The 12,812-nt window shown below is 51.7% G+C and overlaps 1 long non-coding RNA gene across 2 annotated transcripts in view; it reads right to left on the bottom strand.

Moving 5' to 3' along the window:
- Positions 1 to 11,220, bottom strand: part of LOC130680327 (uncharacterized) — a 64,852-nt gene extending 53,632 nt beyond the window's left edge. For both annotated transcript variants that reach the window (XR_008993282.1, XR_008993281.1), the window contains exons 1-2: positions 11,027 to 11,220; positions 1,156 to 1,349 (exon numbers count right to left, since the gene is read on the bottom strand). This is a non-coding gene — a long non-coding RNA (uncharacterized LOC130680327). The remainder of the gene's footprint in view (positions 1 to 1,155; positions 1,350 to 11,026) is intronic.
- Positions 11,221 to 12,812: the final 1,592 nt, after the last annotated feature.

Genomic DNA, 12,812 nt, shown 5'->3' with positions numbered 1-12,812 from the left:
AACAGAAATAGCATTTGATCCAGTAATTCCACTTCTAGGAATTTACCCAAAGAAAACAAAATCCCTGATTCGAAAAGATATGCGCACCCCTATGTTAATCACCTCATTATTTAGAATAGCCAAGATATAGAAGCAACAAAGCATCCATCAGCAAATGAATGGATAAATAAGAGGTGGTATGTATACACAGTGAAATATTAATCAACATGTAAAAGGAAAGAAATCCTGTCATTTGTGACAACATGGATGGATCTAGAGGGTATTATGCCAAGTGAAATAAGCCAGGTGAAGAAAGACAAATACCACATGACTTCACTTATTTGTGAAATCTATAAACAAAACAAAACAAAATGAATAAAATAGCAGACTTACAGACATGAAAAGTGACTGATGGTTCGCATGGGCGAGGGCTTGGGGTGGGTGGGGAGGGACAGTGAAGGGGATAAAAGGGCACAAAAATCTCAATCATAAGTTGGTCACGAGGATGGAAGTGCAGCATGGAGAACATAGCCAATGGTTCTGCAACATCTTCCTATGTTGACAGACAGTTACTGCACTAGTTGGGGTGAGGATTTAATAATGCGAATAACTGTTGAACCACTATGTTATGTACTTGAAACCAATATAATATTGCATATCAACTATACTTCAATTAAAAAAGAAAAAATAGATCTTAAAAAGAAAATAAGATAAGAAAATACAAGGATTAATCTAAGAGGTCCATCATTCAGTTAATAGAAGTTGCAGAAAAAGAAAATAAAGAAAACAGAAATGCAATTATAAAAAAATACAAGAATTGCTCCAGAACTAAGGGGAATATATTCCAAGATCTTAAAAGATATCCCAAGTATATTCACCATGAATCGAACTTTAACTTTTCTTTTTCTTTTTGAAATGATCCCAAGGAATAGCATCGTGAAAGGTAGAACAAAGAAGTGGAAAAAAGCCTAAAAACTTCCAAAGTAAATAAGCAGGCCACATACAAACCTCAGGACCTGTTAGGGATCTGATGTTTCAGTAACAAGGAAAGCTAGGAGACAATAGAACAATGCCTTCAAAATCCTGAGGGAAAATTATTTCCAATCTGGATTCAGCCACACTATCAATCAAATTTGAGGTGAGAATAAAGAGAAACAAGGATCTCCAAACACTTACCTCTTAGTCACTCTTTCTCAGGAAGTTACTGGAGAAAGTGTTCTCCCAAAAGAAGGAAGAATCTAAAAGAGGATGATTTGGGATCCAGGGTACAGGGCATGTCCTAGAAGAAGGTGATGGAAAGCTCTTGGCGGGTGTTGCCTATAGTCTGGACAGGATGTTCAGGCCACAGGCTGCAAGTCGTTAAGAGCTGTCTGAAAAACAGGAAAAATAAGTCAATTGCAGGGTAAGTTTGAAATATTCAGAGATTTCATGTCTGTCACGGAGTCTGGGATATAATTTGCACATACAGAACAAAATAAAGGCGAGGCAGTTGCTAACTTCTGGGAAAACTAAAACTTGTATAAGAAACTATAATCATAGTAATACAAGCAGTTCTCTGTGGATAACAGTTATACAATATAAACAATGAATTAGCATAAATTTAAGCTTTAGCATTCTCAGAAGAATAGGAGAAGAGGAAGCTGGTGGCATGGGTCAGGAGAGGAGGCCATGCAGGTAATAAAATGAAAAATCCCTTCCCTTCCATGAAAGAAAGTCAATAGGTCATACCTACCATGAAACAAAAATCAAGAAATAGCAGTTGAATCAACTAGTAAAGAAATATGGAGAAAATACCAGAAAAACAAGTTCACACATGGAAAGCAGCTGATTTCTGGGACTGGGAGCAGAGAGGATGGCAGGGCACTGCCATCTGTCAGTATAAGCCCACTCATTCTATCTGGGTTCTGGACTTACATACAGAGAATCTGGATTTTAAAAGTGCAAACAACAACAACAACAACAACAAAAACCCCAGAAAGTGTCTTCTGACCTCCTGGCATATGGGCAGGTTCTTCGTCTACTTCCGGGAAACGGTCAGCCAGTTGAGACCCTGGCACCTGACCTTCAGGGTTTACAATCCAGCTGGGACACAAAACCAGGAATGACAACAGGTTGTTTCAATGTTACACAACAGTGCTCTGCAAATATCACTGGGTCCGCCTTCCTGCTCAGGTTTGCACATATTTCTCTAGGCTAGAGATCAAGAAGCTGGGCGGCCAGGACTACTGGGGTAGATTTAATTTTAATGGGTACTGCCAAATTGCCCTCCCCAAAGGCCCACCAGCAGTGGGCATGAGTTCTTTCATCCCTTTTCCATTTTTGCCAAACTGTCAGGTGAAAAAGCTGGATCTTTTTTTTTTTTTTTAATTTACATCTTCATGATCACTAATTGTCTTACTCTTCTTGGGGTGCTATAACAGAATTACCATAGACTGTGTGGCTTATAAACAGCAGACATTTCTAGAGACTAGTAGTCCAAGATCAAGGCGCTGACAGATTTGGTGCCTAGTGAGGGCCCGCTGCCTGATTCATAAATGATTTGCTGTGTCCTATATGGTGGAAGGGGCAAGAGTGATCTCTAGGGTCTCTTTTATAAAGGCACTGATCTCATTCGTGGGGGCTCCACCTTCATGACCTAATCACCTCCCAAAGGCCCATCTCCAAATACCAGCACCCTGGGGATTAGATTTCAACATAAGGGTTTTGGGAGGACACATTCAGTCTATGGCAGCAGTATAAATTTGGTAATAAATAAACTCCTCCCTACTGCTGTCTGCCTACTCCACCTGGGTCTGTGCCTCCTCTGGCTCCCACAACCCACTGCCCATCTGTGTGAGTGGTGCTTGCTTGCCTTTCTGCCTTCCCCACCACACAAGGAGCTTGAGGGCAGAAAATGGATTTGGGTTATTCCCAGCACCCAGCAAAGGGCTTAAATTAATTAAGTGCTCAATAAATATTGGTTAGATTAATGGGTAAATAGAGGGAGGGAGGGAGGGAGGGAGGGAGGGAGGGAGGGAGGGAGGGAGGGAGGGAGGGAGGGAGGGAAGGAAGGAAGGAAGGAAGGAAGGAAGGAAGGAAGGAAGGAAGGAAGGAAGGAAGGAAGGAAGGAAGGAAGGAAGGAAGGAAGGAAGGAAGGAAGGAAGGAAGGAAGGAAGGATACAGTATGGATGGATGGATGACAGATGGATGGAAGGATGAATGGATGGGTAGATGGGTGGAGGCTGAGTGCTGGGACAGGGAGATGGATGTGACACTACATCCACCCTCAGGGAATGCTCAGTATATAGGAGGAAAGACAAGCCAAAAATCAAGATGCAGGGGACTCAAGTGGTGGAGCACGTGATGGCCTGGTAGGCCCAGTCCAGAGGCTGGTTCATGGGGCACATGCTCAAAAAGAACCCCCTCCTCAGACAGAAGCTCTCATAGGTAGAAGCTGAGTCCTCTCAACAGTTATGGCACCAGTGCCACACTGACTTCCTTTCTCCAAATATACCTTAGAGGGTTCAGAACAGTCTCTGAGCTGGAAAGCATACTCAGAGCCAGCCCAAAACCTGAGAAATAAAAGCAGCTATTGTGACTATCTTCAACCAAGTTTGTTTTCTAAACTGTGAAGGGGGATTATATTTGGGTAAGGGCCAGTGGGCCCCAAGGAACTTTGAAACAAGAACCCTTAAGTGCAGTGAAAGCACTCCCATTAAGGCCACTGCATGGGCAACAGCGCAGAGCGGGTAAATGCATTCACACCAGGGAGCCATGGCCTGATTCGACTGGGCATGAGACAAGCAGAGGTTACAGGGCTGTAAAGCTAGTTTGGGTCCGGAAGATGATTTCCAGAAGAAGGAATTCAGACATTGTTCTGCAAACAACAGGGTGACACTGACATCGCTGGAGCAGGGGTGAAATGCTTCGGGCTGCACCTCAAGACAGTGCCTCTGGAGTGTGGTGAGTGCAGGAGCTTGCCCGAGTGGGGACGGGGAGCCTGTCAGGCAGTGGGCATCTCAAGAGTTCTCACTGGTCACAGGAAAGCTGTTCTTTTGGCCTGGAGGGTCAGGTGCCCACAGCATGGTAAGAATCAGGAACTGCACTCCCAAGGAGCTGCTGCCATTCTGGCACAAGTTTGTAGAAGGCCAGAGATATTTCTGGGAAGGAGGTCAGGGGAGTCGTTGGTGGGTAGGAAAGGGTGGAATGGACTGAAAATTACAAACTGTAAGAGAAGTTTTCTGCCTAGTTACACTATAGGAATTTGGATCTCCAACACTAATTTGAATATTAATCATTTTGAAAAAACATACACATGCAAATATTTTTCCTTTTAAACACCTGTCACCAAGATCCTGATAAATGGCCTGCTCAGCAGCCCTGCTTGCATCTGCAATCTCAGCCCGGCCGGCCCCCCTTTCTGTACAGCAACTCTGACTTCTCTTGCTCTCGGATCCCTCCTACCTGGGCAGGTCTGGTCCCCCCCACTCTGTCCGGGAGCTCCCTAAAAGACAGAACACCCCAGGACATCCCACCGATGCCAACTTGGCCAGTGCTGGGTGCTTCCATGGACCATCTCCAAACTGAATCACCAACGCGCCTGCAAGGTGCAGAATCTCCCACCTCCCCCAACGCACCCTGTAAATGCAGCACATACATCCCTCCCCCTGCACCTTGTGCCTGCCTGGCCAGGCCTCCAGGGAAAGCTCTGCAGTTTGGGGCAGTGGAGACACACCTGGAAACCAGGGACCATGATCATGGGTACAACAATAGGGTTGCCGCGGTCAATGATGTTTACTGAGCCCCCTTTACGCCAGGTACTTTGCCAACCGCTTCCAGGGCTTTAGCTCATGGAATCCACACCACAGTGCCCAGAGATGAGTGCCATTATCACTTGCACATTGCAGATGAGAAAATGGAAGTATAGGAAAGTCATGGCTCTTGGCCGTGGTGGCACCAGGCCTGACCCCAGGTCTGAACCTGTGTCATCAACCTCCCGGCTGCGCTCCCGCTGACCAGTCCCCTGCCCTCACCCTCCCTGACACTCAGCATGGCCCTTGCAGCCCTGACCTCTCATCCTGTCTCCAGTTTGTGCCAGCTTCTTTTCCTACAGCCTTATTCCTCCACTCCTCTGAGGGAGCTCCGGGACCTCAGCCTCACCCTCAGCCAGCAGCCCTGCTCACCCCAGCCTCCCACTCACTCCCACCCCCACAGACCCCTGCCGGCTGCTCCCTACACTCCCCCTTAAGCTGAGTTCCAGCTGGGACCCATGTGCGGATGAGGCCCACATTATCCAAGCGGGATGAAGGGACCTCTTCCAAAAGGCCTTTGGTTAGCACCTGCTGTTGCCAGCATTGTGTGAGGCATGAACAGACATGCTGCCAGGCCACCCCATCCCCTGTTCCCTGGTCTCCTGTGCTCAGGCTGCTCCCAGATGGGGCCTATGGGCACCTTACTCTTCTGCCTTCACCAGCAGAGCTTCTCAGACTGTTACACCAGAGCCAGCTCTGTCCCCAGGGCAGGAAGCTTTGCCACCTCTAGCACAGGGGACCACTTGCCACAGCCAGAGCTGTTCTGGGGAGCCGCACACCAGGGGAGCAAGGACAGAGGGCAGGGACAGGTCCTGACACAAGTGATGGCTCCATAGGTGGGGAACTGGGCATGTTCTCAAACACCAGAACGGGTGCTGGAGAGAGAGCTAGAATGGCCTTTTTTCGGTATTTGTTGAGGAGGGATGCAGAGAAGCGCCTGTCTTCCAGGAGGCAGGCACAGAGTGACCTTATACCCCTGCTGCACTCTGCAACTTGCAGTTTTTGCACATCCATTACTTCATTTTCATCTCTCACAAAAAGCCAGTGGGGTGAGGCATCCTGGGAATATTGTGCCAAATGTACACATGAAGAAACTGAGGCTCAGAAAAGGAAAGGAAATTCCCAAAAATGACACATCTAGTAAGGGATGGTGCCAGGGCACTCCCCCCACCAAATAAAAAATCAGGTTTCCGCCCATGCCCCACCTTCCTGAGGGGAGTATATATATGGATGTTCAGGGCAAGGGGACTCCGTGTGTCTCACTGCCGCATGGCAAAACCAGCTGCTTCACACCCACTGATGGAGACTAGTCTGCGTTTCTGAGCAGAAGAGGCCATAGCTGTCTGCAGGGTTGCTGAGCAGCAATACACATCTCCAACCCAGAACAGGATCCAGGGGGAGCTGACTGTCATTTGTGACTGACCCACTCTGAGCAGTCACCAAGCTTCTCCATAACAAATCATGCTGCCCATTGCCCCTCACACCCAAGGCAGAACTGGCCTCTTGAAGCCAAGTTCTGAGTGCCATGTTGGGCTAGACCCCCACTGCATGGCCAGCACCTCCTCTCCATGCCCCAAGGGAGGGAGAAGCTAATTTATTCTGATGTGTGACCACTAACAGGCTTATCTAACTACAGTAAAATAATTGTTTGAATTATTCATGTGATATTTGAAATCATGATTGTAGGAACAAATTAACTACCCAAAAACTGGAAATGAAGGCCACTTCATTAATAATGCATCGGGCAGAGCAAGCTGGATAGCAGGAGCTCAGAGGACTCTGAGCATGCAGGTGGGAGAGCCCATGCCCAGGGTCCCTCCTGTGACAGGCAGCATGCATGAGACCCAGTGAGGGGAGGGGGAGGGGGTCGACACCAGGACACCTCTGTCGTTCCTCTTTGAGGACAGGTCTGCTTAGGCAATTCGTCTGCCAGGGCGGCTGCTTCTCTCTTCAAGTATCCCCAAGCCTTGCCTTCCATGTCTGGCCAGGAGAGCTCCATCTGCCCCTCTGACCCCTTCATCCCTATCCAGGTCATGAGCCAAATGGCTTCACAGGGGCCAGGAAGCCTTGACACCGGCTTCTGGTCCTCAGCACTCCAGCAGGTCTGACTGGGAAGCCGTCACATTCACTGCTGGGCAATTCAACCGTTCTCTTGTCCTGGGAAGTCTGCATGCCGGCCATGGAACATGTAGGACCCCAAAAGTCACTCCTGCCTCTCAGGCAAGATCTTGAAGTGGTTCTGCCGGAGCAAGGTGGCACCAGCCTGCCACTCTCTGCGACTTTGATGATGGGAAGCCACGAGGGGAGGGGAGAGGAGGGGAGGAAGCACCTCCCTGTGTGTGTATTAGATCTGGTTTCTACAGGTGAGCAGCCAAGAATGTAGGCAAGAGCGTGCAGTCAACAGGGCCTCACAGCCCCACCTGGAACGGACAGGAGAACCTGGGCAAACCAAGCGGCCTCTCTGGTCTCAGTTTCCTCTTTGGGGAAATGTGATTAGTAGTTCCTATAAGTCATAGTATACTATGACACACAGAATTATTTTAGAGGGAAGTAAATGAACCAGAGAAGCATAAATGTAACATAGTAAAATCAGCATTGTGCAATTCCCTGGTTTATCTAATCACATTCTACTTGTTCCACAAAGGGTATCAGTAATATTAGTAGTGATGTCTTTAGCCACACCCCCAATGCCACGTTTTAGCCCTTAGAGATCTGGAGATTCCCCCCCAGCTCTCATCCTAGGTCTTCCAGGGGCTCCTGGACTAGCAGAACTGGGGAGGGCTTTGGAGGCCACCTCCCCAAGGCCAGTTTGGAAGGTTGAGTGTTTCCACAACTAGGCTGGGTGCAGTGTGGGAAATGACTGGCAGGTGGTGGGGCCAGCTCCTGTGTGAGGAAGCTACAGACCCCTTTGGACCTACATCGCAGGTGAGGTCCCTTCCAGGCCGGCACAGAGCTGACACGTGGGCACCCATTAAAATGTGGGAGGATGGGAGGCGCCATCACTGACCAAGGCATTTATGCCAGAGCATAACCTCCAGGTATGACGGCTGGCCTTCAGGAGGGACATACGGGTCCTCTGTGCTGCCTTCACCTTATCGCTGTGACCCCCTCCCAGGGTATGCAGAAGCATCACAAGGGCTCCTCCGGATGGTAGCCCCTGTGAGCCCACTGGCCTCCTCCCAGAGCCTCCTCAGGCCAGCCCCAGCCCCAGGGAGCACGCTGGACACCCACAGCCCAGACAGCAGAGCCATCTGATGTGAAAGAGTGGATTCTGAGCCATATTATGACCTCAAAGAAGCTATATAAACTTAGAGGGCATAAGATTAATAGAAAAAGTTAGAACTGCTCCTGAATTCAACCCAGCAAAGGCTTGCTGTATACCCACTGTGTGCCCAACTGCTGGAGGCAAGGGTATTAAAGGAAGAGGATGAAGGGGAGACAGTCCTGGTCACTAGCCCTTACACACTTCAGTGGGAGCCAGACGCAGCCCTGGTGAGGTGTCCCCAGGGAGGCTTCCCCAGATGACCTCTCACACTGTTTCATAGCCCACTCCTCCCCGACCTGGCTTACTCCCCCTCATCTTCAATCTCAGCAACCTTATCACTTCCTCCAGGGAGCTATCCTTGACTTCCATGACTAGGTCAAACCTCCATGCTGTAGACCCACCCAGCCCCACACCATGTGTGTTCCTCCCTTTCATGGCATGTGGAGTGTGTGTGTGTGTGTGTGTGTGTGTGTGTGTGTGTGTGTACCTATCTTTATCAGTACCTGTCTATACAGATAGTTGATTGGATATAGATATACAGATATAGATACCACACTTGTTGAACAAATGAGTGAAGAGCAAGCAGATATGTCTGTGTCTTTGGGCTCTCGACCCAGGGGAGGCCCCAAGGCAGGGGGTCTCAGAGTGATCACAGATGCGGGAGGAATGAGAACAAGAAGAGAGCCCCATTCTGCCAGGTCCTTAGCACCAGGCACATGAAAGGGAGATCACACACCTGGGAAGGCCTAGTTCCTCACGCCAGGGGCCCGAACCCCTGACAGTGAGTGGAGACAGGAAGAAACCCAAGGATGCCCCACTCAGATGCCCAGGGAACCTGTGTTCTGGAGCGCCTTGCTGTGTAGACAGGAGCCGAGCATGCATCCATGGAACATTAATCCATGAAAAGCACACTGCTTAGAGGCTTCCAGCTTCAAGAAGAGCGATCAGCCAGAGACCATGGGTTGTTAGGAATTTAAAAACTGAATGAAGGCCTGGACTTTACCTCTACCAATTTAGTGCCAGTCCATTAGGTATAAAGTAGGTCACTTGTTCCCTGGTGCGGAGCTGCTGTATATTTTTATAACTAGGTTTGAACATCATCAGGTGATGAGCTTATAACATTGCTGTCCCGTGAGGCATGGCCTCAATTTGTGAGCCTTATTTTTAACTGGAAGGGAACAGTGCTGGATCAAATGCCACTACTATGTTATGCTCCCCTGTGGATCAGTATCCAGCTCAGAGTGAACAGGTAAAGAGTCCAGGTGGGTGGCCTGGCCCTGGAAGACAGGGAGCACCCAGTGGATCATGCACATCGGGCCCCGGACATCCTCGGGGCTGGGCATCCACAGTCTTTCTGTGGAGTGTGCCCGACTATGACCTGCCTCCTTTTCCCCTCCCTCCAGCACTTTATTGTGTCTGGGTGCCTCCACTTGCTTCTCGGACAACTCTGAGAGGCAGGCTGGGCTCATCAGGTACTGGAGGCATCACCCATGGCCACCCACACAGCAGTGAGAGTAGGCACCCAGCCTTCACCACTCAGGGCCCCTGATCCTGCAGGGGCACCAGAACCTTCAGCAAGGAGTTCACCCAGCCTGAGCAATGCCCCAGGGAGCAGCAGGGAGACACACCAGTATCCTAACGCTACAGTCCGCTCCCAAGTAACAAAGCCCAGCCTTATGGCTTGTTTCCCTCTCGCAGCTGGATAGATTTCCCAGCTGCCCCTGTGGCTGAATATGGCTATGCACCAGAGTCCTGAGCAACGTAGTGTGGACACAAGTGATGTGTGCCCCTTGCAAGCCTGGCCCATATGAACCTACCAGAGGAGATTCACCTGCTGCTTCCATTCTGACTGGAGAGGAGATGACCACTGAGTGTCCTTGGGTCACTGAAGTCAGCCCAGTCATGACACGGAGGGGCCAAGGTCCCTCAGTCACCGAATCAGCTGCCTGACCAGGGCCACCCCTACTAGACCAAGTATGAGAGACAGACTTTATGGCATTACTGGTCTCAGTCACTGAAATGACAAGGACTTCCTGTCTCTGCAGCAAGTGTAGTGTTTGCCCTGGTAGACCCCAGGGACCTCAAGAGACTGTGACCAATGCCACCTGGCCTCCTCTCCCAGCTTAGCAGGCTACCGGGGTAGGTGCACAATGACAGTTTAAGGATCAGCCACTCAGAAAGGGAATGCAGACCCCGGTGGGCTTGGTGCTGAGAACCTTCCATGGGCAGGCACAGCCTGTCCCCAGACGGGGCCTGCCAGGGCACACCCCCACAGGAGGCAGGAGGGCCTGGCTGGGGAAGCTGGCTCCCAGTGGGGGCTCGGCACACTTCTGTGTCTCAGATCCCTCACCTGCAGAAAGAGAAGCACCCATAGCCGCTCAAGGTGTTCCCAGGAGAACTGAATGATTCACCAAAGGTAAAATTGCTTTCAGAAGACAAGTAATTAAAGAGCTTTGACCTTTTGTAGGAGGGAACCTGTGGCCCAGAGGACTGGCTCTCCCCGTGCCCCTGCCTTGCTTGGTGTAGACCCACGACAGGTGGTCAGCCTAAATTGGTAAGGTATCTGAAGCAGTCCTCACAGGGACTCGGCGCGGCCCCTCTCCGCGGGACGACAGAGAGGCAGGAGCCCGCGGGTGGGGGGTGGGGGGCGGTGGGGAAGCCCTGGCTGGGGCCCTCAGGCCGGGCCGTTCCCGCCCAGCTGTTCCGGGAAAGAAGACCCTTGAGAGTGATACTAGGCGCCCGTGCGAGGCGCTATGCAGCAATTAGCCTTACTAAGAGTTGCCAAATATTCTTAGAGGGAAGTGGGGACGTGGGAGGGGGCTGAGGGCTCCTGGTGAGCCATGGACGCCCCTGAGCCTCCGCCTTCTTCCACCTGACGAGCCCCAGAGGGGCAGACCACCTGGGCTCAGAGGCTGAGCTTGGCAGAGAGGGCGGCCTTCCAGCCCTTGAGTGCCCAGCTCCGGCAGCCATGCTGGCAAAGGGAACCCCTCACCTCTGGCTGAGGGCTACAGGCTCAGCGTGGCTCCACGCGTCCAGATGGTCGGGCCAAGTGCCGGCAGGCAGATGGCGTGGAGAAGTAGCTCTCAGGGTGGTCAGGAGGGCCGCGCCCTGAGGCGCAGCCGTGGCTGTTACTGAACTGCCCCAACGGCTGCAACCGCCAGGAGCGCTGCGCGCGGGGTGGGCCGGAGCCCGCGAGACCGGCGAGCACAAGGCAGGCCCAGGGCGCACGCGCGGGACGTGGAAGACTTCTGCCCGCCCCGGAGGCGGCAGCCGCTTCCGCTCGCTGCAGGCAGGCCTGGGGCCACCGGCGCGGGTGGGAGAGGCACCTGGGCACGGCCAGAGCGCGGGGAGCTGCTCTGAAGGAACCGCCTCTCCCTTCGCCTCACCTGGTGAAGCCCCAGCACGGATCACCTGGGGCCCAGGGGCAGTGCCCTGAGGGTTCCTGGAGCTTCCCCTTTGCCCCAGGGCTTTCCCTGGGTATGGAGAACACTGCCCCCGACAAAGAGCCTGGTCCCCCTCCTTTCTGTCCAGCCCCCTCCTCTCAGGAGCCTTCCATCCTCAGGCACTCTTCTCCCATCTCAGTTTGATTCAGGAAATGTTTAATGGTGCCCACATCCAAGGACCCCGTAAATAATTCCCCCTTCGCTGTCTGAGCTCTGAACCAACTGACAAATGAGACCCTAAGGAGGGTATTGAGGACAGACCAAAAGGCTACCTTTATTTCTGAACAGGCTGAATAGGGGGCATGACTCTCTCTTGCGGGCAAGTGCTTCTGTCATACTCTATCTCAAAATTAGGGGGGCTTCCTCCTCCCCCATCAGGTGGGGCACCCACAGGGCTGCAAGCAGTTAGGAGCAAGTGCGGTCTGGGTGCAGCCTGGCTCCCAGGACCAAGAGAATGGAAAGGGGCAGGGCAGGCACACCCACATCCTCTCCCTGACCTGTCAACCAGGTGCAACCACGGTGGGGCAAGGGGCAGGAGCAGCAGGGGAAACCAGAGGTGTGGACAAGTGGTGTTTCCCCCATTTCATGGTGAATGAAAACAAGCCAGGAGGAGGCGGCATAGAGTAGGAGTGGTAATGGGCACAGTGTTTGGAGTCAGAACTGGGTCTTTTGCCCCCACCACTTACCAGCTGCCTGACACTCAGTAAAGTTCATGGCCTCTGTGAGCCTTAGTTTCCTCCTCCATAAAACGAGAATAGTCACATACCTACCTCATGGGGAGACTGGGAAGTCAAATGGGATCATCCACATCAAGCACAGACCCCAATGCCCAGCACCTGAGGTGGCCATCACAGAGGCTGAGGAGCTTTCTCAGCCTTTCCCACAGGGCCTCACAGTCCAGCAGGCTGGAGGTCTCAGGACATCAGGCCGCAGGAGCAGGGCTGGGCTGCAGGGAATGCTCAAGGTGCTGTGACGTGGGTTAGGCCTATGGGAAGCAAGGTAGGGGTGGGCATCTAAGAGGACATGACATTTCGACTGAACTTTGAAAGCTAGGAGCTGGGGCAGTGGGGTTAGGAGCGGGGATGCTGGAGATGACAGGAAGGGGAAGAAGGGAGGGAATTCCAGGCAAGGGAACAGTATAAGTGAGGCAGGAGGGGTCAGAAGGACTAGGAAGTAGTTGGTGGCAAATGGCAGGTACATGTTGGGTGGATTGGAGGAGGTCTGGGCCCAGCTAGAGAGGGCCCAGGATTGGATTCTGAAAGCCACAGAGAACTAATGATGGGCTTTAGGCAGGAAGTAGGGACATTCACTCAGTACACACCAGGCGCTAACTGA

This window comes from Manis pentadactyla, chromosome 13 (genome assembly GCF_030020395.1).
Source record: "Manis pentadactyla isolate mManPen7 chromosome 13, mManPen7.hap1, whole genome shotgun sequence".
In the NCBI taxonomy this organism is placed as follows: Eukaryota; Metazoa; Chordata; class Mammalia; order Pholidota; family Manidae; genus Manis; species Manis pentadactyla.
This window is presented reverse-complemented; position numbering and strand designations above follow the sequence as displayed.